The sequence below is a fragment of the Pseudophryne corroboree genome, chromosome 11 (genome assembly GCF_028390025.1).
Source record: "Pseudophryne corroboree isolate aPseCor3 chromosome 11, aPseCor3.hap2, whole genome shotgun sequence".
Classification (NCBI taxonomy): Eukaryota; Metazoa; Chordata; class Amphibia; order Anura; family Myobatrachidae; genus Pseudophryne; species Pseudophryne corroboree.
The window spans coordinates 229,773,599-229,790,070 of record NC_086454.1 but is presented as its reverse complement, the minus strand read 5'-3'; the positions used below and the strand labels follow the sequence as shown (position 1 = coordinate 229,790,070).

The following is a 16,472-nucleotide window of genomic DNA, read 5'->3' as shown; positions in this document are numbered from 1 at the left end:
TGTTACAGAAATCAAAGGCTCACTCTGCTAGCTATCCACTTGAGAGTGGAAACTAAGAGCCTGGGCAACCTCCAACTCTCACCGAGTATCACTACAGCAGCTTTGTGGTGAATTTAAAGACAACCTTTATTATCAGCTCTGTGTTCCCAGTATCAAACTCTGCTTTGCCTCCCTGAAGGGTGCATTTGGTGTAGCTTAGAGGGGGATGTAGAGTAGTGATATAGTGTACCATATAGGGTATGTGATGTAGTGTACCATATTGGGTATGTAGTGATGTTGTGTACCATATTGGGGTATGTAGTGTAGTAATGTATTGCAGTATATAGGGGCATGTAGTGCACTAATGTGGTGTAGCATATAAAGGGATGTAGTGTAGTGATGTAATGTAACATATAGGGTATGTAGTGCAGTGTATAGGGGCATGTAGTGTAGTGATGTAGTGAAAGGTTAGATTTGTTTACACTGGAAAAGAGGCGATTGAGAGGGGACATTATTAATATTTATAAATATATAAAGGGACAATACATGGATTTATCAAATGATTTGTTTATCAAAAAAATACTACATAGGACATGAGGACACTCCCTGAGGTTAGAAGAAAAACATTTCATACACAACGGAGAAAAGGGTTCTTCACAGTAAGAGCAGTAAGGATTTGGAATTCCCTGCCATAGAAGGTAGTAATGGTGGATTCAATCAATATGTTTAAAAATGGATTAGATAAATTCCTGTTAAAAAAAATATATCCAAGGATACAGCATTAAATAAATATAAAATTTATAATACAGGTTGAACTCAATGGACATTTGTCTTTTTTAACCTCAACAACTATGTAACTATGTAACTATGATGTAGTTCAGCATGTAGGGGTTGTAGTATAGTGATGTAGTGCAGTGGATAGGGGAATGTAGTGCAGTTATAAAGTGTTATGATATAGTGCAGTGATATAGTGAAATGTATGGGGACACACAGGGGGGCATGTAGTGGAACGCGCTGCTGGGGGGGCATGTGACGCTTAAGGCATTTGGGGCACATAGAAGAATATTGTCCTCTTTCGAAATGTTTAATAATCTGATTATTTTAGTATGACAGAAGTTTTTTTTTTCTTTTTTGGGTAGGGCCAAATTACTGCCTTGCCTCGGGTGACGAAAATCCTAGTTTCGTCCCTGAATGCATTTATACAAATGACACACATAATGTGCTGAACACTACTGCACAACCAACCCACCTGCACACAGGACGCACATGGCTGCTAACACTGTGACCTCTGCCTCTGCTTGGATACAGATGTGTCTTCATACATCTTGCGTCAATATGCATACCCTCCAACGTGACCCGCCCCACTAGGTACAAAATGCTCTGTTTATGGACTTCCCTCTTAATTTATTTTTGCCATCACCTGTGAAGAAACAGCTTTCTTATCATTTAACTAGTTCAACACAAGTGATGGAAATCATAAATTAAGAGGGAAGTCCAGGAACAGAGCATTTTGTTCCTAGTGGGGCGGGTCATGTTGGAGGGTCTGAATATGCCATGCAGCAGGAGATGCCTGGCATAAGTCAGCTGGCAGCTATGCTAATGTCGGGTGCCTTTTTTGACGAAAATGCATCTTATTTACATTACTATGTGGCTATGATGCACAAGCAGCTTCTGCTGATTAAAATGATATGCAGCATGTGTCAAACTGTGGCTGTATCTGAATACGAAATGCTACATTACAGTGATTTCCAGGAATACACTATAACGTAGCATTTCGTGGTTCCGGTTATGGACGACAGTCATTAGGTCGACCACTATTGGTCGACATTGTCATGGTCGACTTGGACAAATGGTGGACACGTGAAAATGATCGACACATGAAAGGTCGACACATGAAAAGGTCAACATGTGTTTTTTACTTTTTTGTGTCGTTTTCTGCGTAGAGTGACGGGGAACCCTAATAAGTGCACAGCGTCCCCTCGCATGGCCCACTTCGCTTGCCATGCTTCAGGCAAGGTGCCTCGCTCCGCTACCACGCTCGGCACAGATTACCGATCCCAATCGTAGTCCACGTGGATCGTAAAGTAAGAAAAAGTTCTACAAAAGAATTTTTTTTTGAAAAACTCATGTCAACCTTTTTTTTATGAGGTCGACCTTTCATGTGTCAATCATTTTCATGTGTCGACCATGTGTCCATGTCGACCATATTAATGTCGACCAATAGTGGTTGACCTAATGACTGTCGACCATAACATGGTCGACCATCCAAACGGATACCGCATTTCGTATGCAGATACAGCTGCAGTCACACACAAAAAATAAGCATGCCGCATATCATTTTAATCAGCAGAAGCTGCTTATGTCTCCTAGGCATACCAAATGTCCTAGTTATTTGCTCAGTTTGACTATACCTAGGGCCAGCTCTGGCTGTACTCAGGGCCATCTTTTCGTATGGGCTCAATGGGCTCTTGCCCAAGGGCCCCAGGAGTATAAGGGCCCTAGGCTGATAGCTGAGGGTCCCCTCTTTCCAGGGGTACCAGATTTTTGAAAATCGGCCCTGTGGAACCAGAGATATCTGACTTGAAAGCAGTGGTCCCCAACGAAGCCTGTTAATTGCTCTTCCCAGCCAGATATCTCGGGTTCTGTCTGACTTAGAGTATTTCTGAGGGTATAAGCCAAAATCTGGGACTCTCCTCTTTTAGTGGACACTGGCAGCTTGTCTTTACTATGCCCAGAACCAGAGATATCAGCCCTCCAGCAGCTAGTCCCTACTCCAGCTCCACACGCCTAATATGCCGTTTTAGATTTTCATTGGTGAATTGCTCTGGCTCCTGAACTCTGATCCCCAAGTCCCCATGACCTCCTGAAAGGTGGGACTCTCTAGTTTTTCATCCCATTCAAAGCTAAGAAATTTGTTTTCAGGAACTTGAGATATCTGCAGTCAAGCAAGCTGCCCTCCCACTGGAAAATGATAAATATTAACCCCACTCCACTATCCACCCCTCCCCTACGTATTAAACACCACCTACCACTCTGGAAGTCATGTACCAGGGCTTCTTTTTTCAGCCAAATGCCCCCTTCTACAGTTTAGCCCCATCTGTGCAGTAAAGGAGTAATTAGCAGAAATTACTGTTCCAGGTCCTACATGCTGAGCGGAAGATAGAACACCCCCTACCGTCCACAGGACATCAAAGCTGCGCTGATAGCACCTCCCATCCCTACCGCTGGAAGATGGGTATGGGGCCAGTACATTGTTGTGCCCAGGGGCCTACACTGCTGTTAATACGGCCCTGGCTGTACTGCAGGGATGGAATAACAGAATGAATGGAGACAATGTAGTATAATGAGTGCGGTGGGCTGTCTGTCATGTGGGGGGTGGGACCACATGACAACACACAAAACAGGCCCCACAGACACATCAGCCTACCAGGAATCTTCCTGGTGAGCCCTATGGCCAATCCGCCTCTGTATCCAGGCCAAGAATCTTTTTTTTTTTTTCGTTAAACATGCTTCTTAGTTGCATCATTAATGCCAAAGAAATACAATGTAAGGATACATTGACTACTGGGACAGCTTTACTTCTACTTATGTGTGCAACTAAGTTTCAAATCTCTGTGAAAAAAAGGAAAAGAGATAGAATTCGGATATGAGCTGCTTACCATGCCTCCCACAACATAACATCGGGGGTCATTCCGAGTTGATCGCTAGCTGCCGTTGTTCGCAGCGTAGTGATCAGGCTAAAAATCAGCATTTCTGCGCATGCATATGGGCCGCAGTGCGCACGCACGATATACTTTCACAAAAAAATGTGTAGTTTCACACAAGGTCTAGCGATGCTTTTCAGTTGCACTGCTGATCGTTGAGTGATTGACAGTTAGTGGGTGTTTCTGGGTGGTAACTGACCGTTTTCCGGGAGTGTGCTAAAAAACGCAGGAGTGTTAGGCAAAAACGCAGGCGTGCCTGGGGAAATGGGGGAGTGCCTGGCCGAACGCAGGGCATGTTTGTGACGTCAAAACAGGAACTAAACAGACTGAAGTGATCGCAAGGAAGGAGTAGGTCTGCAGCTACTCTGAAACTGCTTGAAAATATTTTGCCGCCGTTCTGCGATCCTTTCCGTCGCACTTCTGCTAAGCTAAGATACACTCCCAGAGGGCGGTGGCTTAACGTTTGCGCTGCTGCTAAAAACAGCTACCGAGCGAACAACTCGGAATGAGGGCCACTATGCTTACTCTGTGACTTTATACACACTATATAGCAGTTCTTGTGCTACAAAAATATTAATCTAGTGTCCCTGGTACACTGTGATTATTTTTGTAGGTTACTGTTACTAAGATGCACAATTTTTGAAAAAGTACACATCGCTACCAGGCACGTGCAGTGAGCTAAAATGGCTCAGGAGGCACTGGCTAGCACCAGAGCCAGATTTACACGCAATATATGAGCCAAATGGTACATCTGGGCATTATACACAGGTGCAGCAGTAAACTCCTGGAAATTTGGTGAGTTTTGATCAGAGATGTGCGGAAAAGATAGACAGGTGAGACACTGCCTCACCTGCCATAGACTTTTTACTCCAGAGTTTTGGTTATAAAAATTATTAGAATAATGCAAAGAAGATATTTCAAACATATTCTTTGTATTTCTCATATACTTTATAAAGTCAAAACTCTGGCACAAACGTTAGTATGACAGGAAAGGCTCTGCCTCACCCCACCGCACGTCACTGATCGCTACCTATGGAGGAGCATTTAAGTCAAGCCTAACTTAATGCACCACATGGAGCAAAAACTCTAAGGAAACGAGGATCCATTTGTAGGACTGGGAACACTTTATGCCAAATTCCCCCAGAAAGTATTATAACCAAAATACAGAATGGGACTAATAATTGTAGGGCAGTTATAAACATTGTAGTTCTCTCTACGATACAACCCAACTTTCCTTCGAAATCTTCCACTTACTTTATTTTAATTACATTGCTAGCATTGCCACAGTATCAATATATATATTATTTATTATATATAACTTATAAAGAAAGTGTTATATTTGTGCTGTGCCATACTCTAATATTTATAAAAAAAATATCAAAATAAAATAATACTTGGCAATTCCACCATGACTTCACCTGATGCTCATAAATAAATATGCAAACGTTTGAGATGCTTATCATAATTGATTATTTTTCAGATAGAGCAGAGATCATGGAATGAGAGATTTCTTACACATTAGCTGGCTTTTTCACTTGCTAGCAGCCCCACTGCAAGACACAGATATCCTCTGTAAACCAAGAATGGATTACAATGATTTCAGGCAGGCCCGGCGCTACCCGCTCAGCGAAGGGATGCAGTGCAGGGAGGCACTCCCCCTACTCTGCATCCCTTCCCTGCTGCGCCGTCCTGTCCCCCCTGCTGCTGTTGCTGTGTCTGTCACTGTATGACAGTCACTGGCAGCGGCACCTGCAGCATGAAAAGCCTCCTCCCTCCCCTGTGTGACAGGCTGTGTACAGGACAGTAGGGGCGGAGCTACACAGGATGGAATGGGGCATGGCTAAATGGGACTGAAGGGGGCGGGGCTACACGGACCAGGCTGCTGTATAGAGGGAGACTGGCTTAGGTAAGTGGAGGGTGAGAGAGAAGTGTGTGTATATATGGTGGGTGTGTATGTGTGTGTATATGTGTGTGTGTGTGTGTGTGTGTGTGTGTGTGTGTGTGTGTGTGTGTGTATATGGTGGGTGTGTATGTGTGTGTGTGTGTGTGTGTGTGTGTGTGTATATGGTGGGTGTGTATGTGTGTGTATAGATGTCTGAATTGTGTGTGTGTGTGTGTGTGTGTGTGTGTGTGTGTGTGTGTGTGTGTGTGTGTGTGTGTGAGGTATGTCTGTGTACGCGCACTTTATGGACGCTAGTACTGGGGGGGGGCATTACGTATAACGACGCTACTACTGGGGGGGCATTACATGTAAGGACACTACTACTACTGGGGGGCATTACGTATAAGGATGCTACTATTACTGGGGGTGCATTAGGTATATGGACGATACTACTACTTGGGGGCATTATGTATAAGGACGCTACTATGACTGGGGGGGGCATTACGTATAACAATGCTACTACTACTGGAGGGGCATTACGTATAAGGACGCTACTACTACAGGGGGGGGCATTATGTATAAGGATGCTACTACTGGGGGGCATTATGTATAAGGACGCTACTACTACGGGGGGGCATTACGTATAAAGACGCTACTACTACTGTGGGGGGCATTACGTATAAGGACGCTACTACTACTAGGGGGGAAAAACGTACAAGGACGCTTCTACTACTGAGGGTGCACTACGTATAAGGACGCTACTACTACTGGGGGGGCATTACGTAAAAGGACATGTCTACTACTGGGGGTGAACTACGTATAATGACGCTACTACTACTGGGGGGGCATTATGTATAAGGAAGCTACTACTACTTGGGTGCATTACATATAAGGACGCTACTACTACGGGTGGGGCATTACGTATAAGATGAATAAGATTGTGCTACATTGTGGCGTAATTTTAAATGGAGGTACTATTGTGTGGCCATGCCCCTTACTTGTGAGACCACACCCCTTTTCCCGGCGCACGCCAAAGGAATATGGGAGGGCACAAATTTATAGTTTGCAGGGGGGCGCCGAACACCCTAGCACCGGCCCTGATTTCAGGGAATGTATACATAAAGCAATAACCTCTAAAGTAATGTTCTCTGCAATACTTTCTTTGCCATGTGCCATACATGAAATGGGATGCGGTCAAAACACTGGCAGTCGGGATCCCGACAGTCAGAAAACCGACAGCAGGATCCTGACTGTCAGAATCCCATAGTATCCAGGAGGTTAGTACAGGGGGGAAGCAGTTAATATTCTGGCTGTCGGTATCCCAGAGATCAGGAGACCGATGCTGGAATCCCGACAGCCGGTGAAATGCACAGTCAGAATCACGACCAACACATGTTATTCCCACTCAGTTGGTGGGTCCACGGCACCAACCGAGTGGGAATATAATCTGTGGTGAGCGCTGTCTCGCTGCCGGGATTACAGCAGACGGGATGCCACTGTCGGTATAGTGACAGTCGGCATCCTGTCTGCCGGTCACCAATATGTATTCCAGTACAGGGGGTGTCATACAGTCACAGTTATTAAAGATAACATTTACAGGTTTACACAAACAACTTTTAACCTGGCACATATTAATGCATCATTTTAAATGCACTTTTTAAAAAACTTTTAAAACAATGTTTTTTTACAACATGGGCCATTTCAATATTTTTGTTAATCTAGGTATAGGAAAAAAGTGAATAATTCAATTTTAAAATAATAATTATGTATAACATTAATTTGTGCATAAAGAGGTTAAAAAAAATAACACTTGACACTAATTTCGGTTGATACAGTTAAAAGGGGAAATTTTTGTTTACTCACCAGGGCGAGGAAATATGATTTTACTGCTGACCATGAGCCAATCAACGCTTGCAGACCAGCAGCCAATCAGGAGAAAGGGGATGGAAGGAAGGGTTGGTGCTGCGAGGGGGTGGTGCAGGTAGTTTTGTGTGTGTGTGTGTGTGTGTGTGTGTGTGTGTGTGTGTGTGTGTGTGTTTGTGTGTCTGTCTAAGGGGCAGTATGTGTGTGTGCCTCTATGGGGTAGTGTGTGTATTTCTATAGGGAAAGGATAGAGGCGCTGATATAAAAATATTATTAATAAATACACCATATACCAATATATATAATTTTTTTAGGTTTATTATACAGTTCTAATAAAAAGATTGTTTTTTGTTATTACCGGCCGGTAAATATAATCAAATATATTCCATTGTTTAAACAATCATATACATAAAAATAAGAAATTTAAAAGCAAATTGATTAATAAATATAAATCCGTAATATAGATCTGCAATATAGAATGTCCTTTAGAATTATCAAGTATCCAAATGCTGATGTTTTGTTTCACCTGTATATATATATTTCCTGTTTTTTTGCTCAAACCTAGCTACAAGCTGATTTAATATGACTTCATTGAGATGTGTGAAAGATAGGATGCAGAGAAGAAGTGGTTATCTTAAAGATACAGCATCGAATATTACTATGGAGACTGAGGGGGATTCTTTGGGCATGCACAGTTTGTTTAACAAATTGGAACACCTTTGTACAGCAGAAATGCGACATTGGTGGGGCCAAGTTACCTTACAAAAGTACTTGGATAATAACCTAATACCCAGAGGTCTAAGAATCTTAAAAACAGCCACCTTTAGTGAAGATAAAACATTCACGGAAGATTGGAATCAGATACTAGATGCCTGCTCAAAGAACCTCATGAGCCTCCTTATTCGATATAGAGAGGAAAAAGTTAAAGAATTACAGGTTGAAATAGAATCTGCACAGAAGGCACTTAAAGTGTTTGATAATAATTCAGACTTTGTAGAGAGAGATATTAGAGTGAATAAAAAGATAGAAAATGGTGAACAAATCCTTGTGGCACATAAGGAAAACAAAATCAGTAGGGACAGACAAGACTACCAAAAAGGAGAAATTCATAGTTATAATAGGAGGAACAATACGGGCCATACAGATTATAGGAGAAATTACAACACCTCCAATGTGGATTATAGAAAACCAAATCACACACAGTGGAAACAGAGACCCAGTTTTGGTTCCAATAATAGAAAAAAACAATTTGAAAGGCCGTCAGCCTATGGTCCTCAAACTAGAAGACATCCCAGGGATGTACATAGACATGTGAATTTCATGCACAAAAATAGGTATGAGGTTCTTAATGACTATGAATCTGCCATTTATCAGCCTTCCCCGAGATACCATCAAAATTTCAGACAGTCAGAAACTGAAGACGATTTAGATATGTCACCCCAAAGTGATGTTTTTTTAGAGAGGCGCCCCCCACCCAACTCCAAGTTCATAACAGGAGGGGGACAAAAAAGACAAAGGGAAAACGGAAAAGGGGGAATAGGGGAGGGAGACGAAAATCCAACAAAAAGTCTGTGCACAAGATAAAATCTACTGGTAAAGGAATTTCCAATTTATCTGGAAAAAGTTTAAATGAATATGAACTTGCCCTCCTTGAAAAAGGATTAAATTTTGCCCCGGTCATGAGACCTAATCTTTTTAGCTTGTTTGTTGACCTTAATAGGTATGTCAGAACTCTTAGTCGCAAACGTTATTTTGCACTGAAAACTATTAAACAGAAACAAATTATTGGAACACCAATCCTTTTAGATCAGGAGGATAACTCAGCGATTGAGACATTGGAGCTCCTACAACAAGAGGGAGGCCTCAATAATGACACTATAAAAATATACGATACTAAAAATAGTTTTCCACAAAGAAAAAAATCAGAATTTTATCCTTTGCAGTATAGAGGCCCCTTCATTGAGAGTTTTTACAACAGTACGTTAGAACAATTTAAAAACATGTGTGAACTGGCAGAAAAGAAAAAGTTTAAGGATAATCTTAATAAAGGAGAAAGAAAGGCAATTAAAACCTTATATTCTGATAAAACTATTATCATTAAGCCAGCGGATAAGGGGGGTGGGATCGTGATACTCAATACTGATGACTATTTATCTGAGGTCAATAGGCAACTAACTAATGAAGACTACTATAAGAAATTGGATCGTGATTCCACCCCCCTCTTCCAAAAAAGACTTTCAGACCTATTAAATATGGGCTTGGAAGACAGCGTAATAACTAAGGAAATTTATCACTTTTTATTTAATGCACACCCTTTTATCCCTACCTTTTATTCTTTACCCAAAATACACAAGTCCCTCACTACACCTCCAGGTCGTCCCATAATTTCTGGTGTTGGGTCCCTCACTAGTGATTTATCACTTTTCGTTGATCATTATCTACAGGACCATGTGAAAAATCTTCGGTCCCATATTAAAGACACTACCCATTTTTTGAATTTATTAAAGAATGTCCCATGGAAACAAAATTACTTGTTGATGACGTGCGATGTAGAGGCACTGTATTCAAACATTTCACATACACTGGGAGTAAAAGCAGAAGAATATTACCTTCTACAAGATATACATATGTCAGCATAATTACGGAATTTTATTTTACAATCTATACAATTCATTTTGGGTCATAATTGCTTCACATTTAATTCACAGTTTTTTTTACAGACACGGGGTGCTGCGATGGGGGCGGGGTTCGCTCCGAGCCTAGCAAACCTATTTATGGGAAGATTTGAAGAACATCACATATGGGGCGGGCAATATGAAACGAATCTCGCCTTCTACGGCAGATTTATAGATGATTTGTTTTTTATTTGGGATGGGGATTTACTTTCTGCACAAAAGTTTGTAACAAATTTAAATAATAATGAGTTTGGTTTGCACTTTACGTTTAATATACATGATACATCTATTAATTTCCTGGATATATCGCTGTATGTCACAGAAGGTAAATTAATTACACAGACATATATTAAGCCGGTTGATCAAAACCGCTATTTGAATTTCACCAGTTCACACAAAAATTCATGGAAAACAAATATCCCAAAGGGGCAATTTATAAGAATAAAAAGGAATTGTGGCACAGACAGTAGCTATAAGGAACAGGTGGGTAAACTTTACCAATCATTTCTAGAACAGGGATACCCAGATAGTATATAGGTTGAGTATCCCTTATCCAAAATGCTTGGGACCAGAGGTATTTTGGATATCGTATTTTTCCGTATTTTGGAATAATTGCATCCCATAATGAGATATCATGGTGGTGGGACCTAAATCTAAGCACAGAATGCATTTATGTTACATATACACCTTATACACACAGCCGGAATGTAATTTTAGCCTATATTTTTTGTAACTTTTTGCATTGAACAAAGTGTATCTACATTCACACAATTCATTTATGTTTCATATACACCTTATACACACAGCCTGAAGGTCATTTAATACAATATTTTTAATAACTGTGTGTATTAAACAAAGTTTGTGTACATTGAGCCATCAAAAAACAAAGGTTTCACTATCTCACTCTCACTCAAAAAAGTCCGTATTTCGGAATATTCCGTATTTCGGAATATTTGGATATGGGATACTCAACCTGTATTACAAAAGGCTCTGACAGAGGTAAATCAAATAGTCCGAGCAAATCTTTTGCAGACTTCCAAAAAATCTAATATTAAAGGTAATACAGATAGAACTGCTTTATTTACTACACAATATAACAACTGTGCATATAAAATTAGGTCTATTATAAAGAAAAATTCAGCTTTACTCAAATTAGATAATATACTACGTGGAAATGTGGACTTGGAAGGTACAGTTATTTTTAGGAAGTCTACTAATCTACAATCACTACTAGTTAAGAGCCATTATCAACAAGAACAGGCTATCAATAAAACATGGATACCGGAACGTCCAAAGGGTTTCCATTCTTGTGGGAAATCCACATGTACTACCTGTAAACATGCTTTAAGAAAAGCCACAGACTTTACTTCAAATACTAATGGAAAAATATTTACTATTAAAGACTTTATGAATTGTAAGTCTACATATATAGTTTACATAATTCAATGTGGTTGTGGCAAGCAATATGTGGGAAGAACCACTCGTATGTTGCACACCAGATTCATGGAACACTGGCGGAATATTAATAAGGGAATTAAGACTCATCCCCTTTCAAGTCACATTTCACAATGCATGAAATCAGATACATTTAGTAGAATAAATATTAGGGCAATAGAATCCATCAAATGTACAAAAAGGGGTGGTGATAGATTCAATACGCTATGTAGAAGAGAAGCATATTGGATCTACAGGCTTGAAACGCTAGTACCCTATGGACTTAATGATACAGTATAATATTTGATACATGTATTGGTTTAAGTATATTTGCTGAGGGTGTGTGTATGCATGTGCACACGTCACACATGTATGTGTGTGTGTACATATATTTGCATACACTTCCTATAATTAGGGATATCTGTGATAAACAGCTATATGGTTTTGCCAATATGGAATATATACAAATATATAGTTAATCAACTTTCCGCATTTGTTGCTACAATGGTGTATATACATATATTTATATTGATACTGATTTTGCATGTGTAGGAGGTATCTATGCATCTACATATGCAGTAAGACTTTGTACCCGCTATATAACCCTACAAAGGAATTACATTACTACGTCACTATACAAGGATTTATTGTGATAATTATAGGAAGTCTCTCTATATTTATATGAAGCTGTGCATCTGAGTATGTATTATCTAGTATGTATTATCTAGTATGTATTATCTAGTAGTATGTATTACTTGTGAATATACAATTTATTAACATACCTTCCTTTAGTGTACGAGACCTAATATGTCCTTTAAGGTCACTGTTAATTAACAGCAATATGAATTTAGTCTACATAGTTCACATTAGTATATATAGGACACTAAGGGATATTAGGTATAGAGTATATAGTATAGCTCATAAGGATCTTGTAGGTCACGTACACTAAAGGAAGGTATGTTAATAAATTGTATATTCACAAGTAGATTCACAATAATTGGATGAAGTAAAGGTAGTATAAAAAGTTTATTATGGGCCCTTCATTCATAATTTATCACATATGTTAAGGGATTATCCTTACAGTTATAAGAGGTATTCATCTATTTATTTAATTAATTATTACTTTCACACTCACCCACAATGATGAGTATTATTATAGTTAGTTATAGTATAATGAAGGAGGTGTATTGAAATAAGTTAGCTATAATAACTAATAGATTCAATAAATTGTCACTAATCACTTATTGTTGTGAGCTTAAACCCTTGACACGTCTAATATTCTACAAATTTTATATGGGCACTATATTTTATTTAAGTTTATTTTATTTTGTTCTCTAGGAGTATAGAAACGAAACTATATTATTAATTATTATATATTATAAATTATCATATGGGAGTTATGTGTAGGGTGTATGTCCCCTTTAACACTGGAACTTATTAGTATACAACTTATTAAATGTCCCAGTCCAGGTTATAATTAGGGTCATAGACGTCTCTATTTTACATAGGTATTGTTTTATTTACTTATTAAGAATATTTCTTTCTTCAATTTTGTGAGGATAATGGGTGATTAAGGTTCACGTTTGAGTAGGTAGATCAGGTGTCATGCCGCCTGTGTTTAATCCGAGGGTGTAACAAAATGTATGTAAATAGTTACTAGGTATTTAGTCCTCCAGACTTGCAGCTTTCTCAGTTAGAGGAGAGCCGTACCATTAGGCGCAGCAAGACACGTGACTTGGTCAGGTGTCGGGAAGCGCCGGGTGGAACACAAAATAAAGATGGCGCCGGAACGCATAAGGTCCGGCTACAGCAGGCGCAAGTAGACAGTAAGCACGCTCGGCTTAATGATCAGAGCTTATGGATGTGACTGGGGGAAGGCATATTCCCTATAATACTAATTCAAACTAGGTGTGGATGTGTGCATATGTTCCTTTCTAGCAGCACAAGTTAAAGTATCCACCCCATTAACTGCAGGATTGGACAAACAGACTGTCAATTACAACAAAGGCAGTCTCAAGCTGAGATAGTTACCGCAAAGCATTATGGGTTATATATTAATAAAGGTTTTTCTGATACCAGATTAATTTATGAGTGGTTATTTTTGGAGTAAATTAACTCATACAATAGGTTCAGTAAAGTCCATAGGTGGGGAAGTGCGCACTATTAGTAAATAAGGGGCTAAAAGTCCTTCATTTTTGGCACCAATTAGATCAGGGTATTTGATGACATCATTACCCTTTCCCTTTATAAGGGTCAACACCCAGTTTACTGCTTCATTACACAGGTGCTGAGCTTCTACTACAGATCCATGGGAGGTAAGAGAATGAGATACTACTCTGAACAAAGTTCTGCCTAAAAGATACAAATGTTACTTTGTATATTTAATCCCTGTTATTTGTAACAGTGTATCATAGTGTTTTCAATGTTTGGACACACTGACTTACACTTATTTGTTCATAATTGTAATGTGGAGTACACATATACGAATATCTGAGAACATTCTTTTTAGTGCTTTTAGGGTCTTGATTTATAGACCGGCACTTATAATTATTGCTTCATTATATTCTAGTGCATGATGTAGTCTGATTTATTAAAGATTTGATAGCCTGAAAAAGGGCAATTTTAACTAATAACTATAATTGGTCCAAATACCCTTGATATGTGTTTTGTTTAATAGGAGAGGCCCCCCCCACCCCTTCCCCTTTCTTTTTAATTTTTTTAAATTTAATAAGGCCTCATGTAAGACGCATTAATCATTCATAATTAGTGCTAATATCATTGATTAATTTATTATTTAATAATATGCATTTACTAATTCGCCCTGATATGAATTTATTAGGTCTCCTATCTAAGTGACCTTTCAGTACCTGAGTTTCCGAATTTCTTTTATTCAAGTTGTCTTACCACGAGGTATGTGAGGTGACACGTTTCATATTCTTATTTTTGTCCACTTTATACATAATAATGTTATTGAATAAATTGTGACGAGATTAATATTTCTCAATTAGGCCACACTGGTTGCTTATCAGAAAGCCTTGGTGATATATTGGAATTTCCATCCTGCACGTATGAACAAGTTTTTTCATATTATACTATATGTTCCAGTTACTCGAGGTATGACCCGAGATGTAATTCCTTTTTTTCTCCTTTTTTGACCTTTCTCTGTCTGCTCTGTCATATTGGAAGTTTTTGTAATGATGTGTTCCTTATATGTTTTTATGAATATTGTATTAAGTTCTGATAAGATCTTCTACAATTATAGATGTACCCCTGATGAAGTCTTTTGTATAAGATGAAACGCGTTGGTTTGTCTATGTTGTGGCGTTTTCTCCGAAACAACTTTAAAGAGAAGGAGGAGACTGTTGTGATCCACTTGCATTTGTATTCAACACTGAGAATTATACATCTTTCACTGTGGAATAATACGTCTCTTCTGTATTAGTTTTGAATGTGTTTTTAATAAATGTTTTATGATGGAACATGTTATTACTATGCTTTAAAAAAGGTTTTAACTAGTTAAGGTTTAAAAGTGGGAGTTGATACGACCCCTTGGCGCCAGTTCTTCTATTGTTGCAAATTCCTATTCCTAGTCCCTTCTAACAGGGGACTTAGTTGAACCAGGCAGCCTATACCCAATATCTTGTACTTTATCCAAAGATATAGTTACAACCAATTAGTGCAGAGGGGGAGTATTTGTTAGATTGATATATATATATATATATATATATATATATATCAATCAATCAATCAATCAATCAAAAAGGGTCCTCAACAACCGGCAGTTGGTGTAGGCATCACATGTACACCCTGCCCCTATTCCCTGCCCTGACAATACTAAGTAAAATAAGGATGCATGATTAATGTGCCCCTCATTAGCCAGCTCCCTAGGCAGCTGCCTAATTGTTCACTAGGGTAGTGCTGGCACTGGCTCTGTGCTATATGTCATGTCAGAGAAAGAGGGGTGGAGTGATAAAGTGTGTATATATATATATATGTATATATATATATATATATATATATAGAGGGGTGGAGTGATATTGTGTGTGTATATATATATATATATATATATTTCAGATATAAGTACTATTTTTGGTTTGGAACGCCCAAGAACACCTTTCCTGAAGGTCTCTTTTAAAATGATGTCATCAGGAATGGTGTTCCGGGACGTCTGCTACCCGGCCAGCCCTTCTGTCACCACCACCGCCGCCCCATCCCGTTTCTAAGGGGAGGAGAGTGCAACGCGGATCTCTCCTTCCCCTCACTGTGTCCCTGTCTCTAGTGGCCATTTAAAATATGGCTGGGCCATCAGCCAATCAGAGCTCACGGGCCAGAAGCCAATCAGGTGCCAGCCCACAAGCTTTGATTGGCTGATGGCCCAGTCACATTTTAAATAGCCACGAAAGACAGGGACACAGTGAGGGGGCAGGAGAGACACTTCCTGTGCTCTCCTTCCTTCAAACACGGGAAGTGGCGGCAGGAAAAGCGGTAGCGGAGACAGGAGGAGCAGCAGCAGCTGGGTTGAGTGTCCCTGCTGGGGGGCATTGTATATATAGCACTGCTGGGGGGCATTGTGTATCTGGCCCTGCTGGGGGGCATTGTGTATTTGGCATTGCTGAGGGGCATTGTGTATCTGGCACTGCAGGGGGGCATTGTGTATCTGGAACTGCTGGGGGGGGGCATTGTGTATCTGGCACTGCTGAGGGCATTGTGTATCTGGCACTGCTGAGGACATTGTGTATTTGGTACTGCTGGGGGCATTGTGTATCTGGCACCGCTGGGGGCATTGTGTTACTTGCACTGCTGGGGGAATTGCGTATCTGACACTGCTGGACAGCACTGTGTATCTGGCACTGTTGAGGGCATTGTGTATCTGGCACTGCTGGGGGCATTATGTGTATATATGGCACTGCTGAGGGCATTATGTGTATATATGGC

The 16,472-nt window shown here is 39.8% G+C and overlaps 1 long non-coding RNA gene across 1 annotated transcript; it reads left to right on the top strand.

The window, feature by feature from the left end:
* Window positions 1–13,816: 13,816 nt before the first annotated feature.
* Window positions 13,817–15,005, top strand: LOC134970125 (uncharacterized). The gene is made up of 4 exons (XR_010189679.1): window positions 13,817–13,852; window positions 14,377–14,447; window positions 14,546–14,651; window positions 14,800–15,005. It is a non-coding gene; the product is annotated as an uncharacterized LOC134970125 (long non-coding RNA).
* Window positions 15,006–16,472: the final 1,467 nt, after the last annotated feature.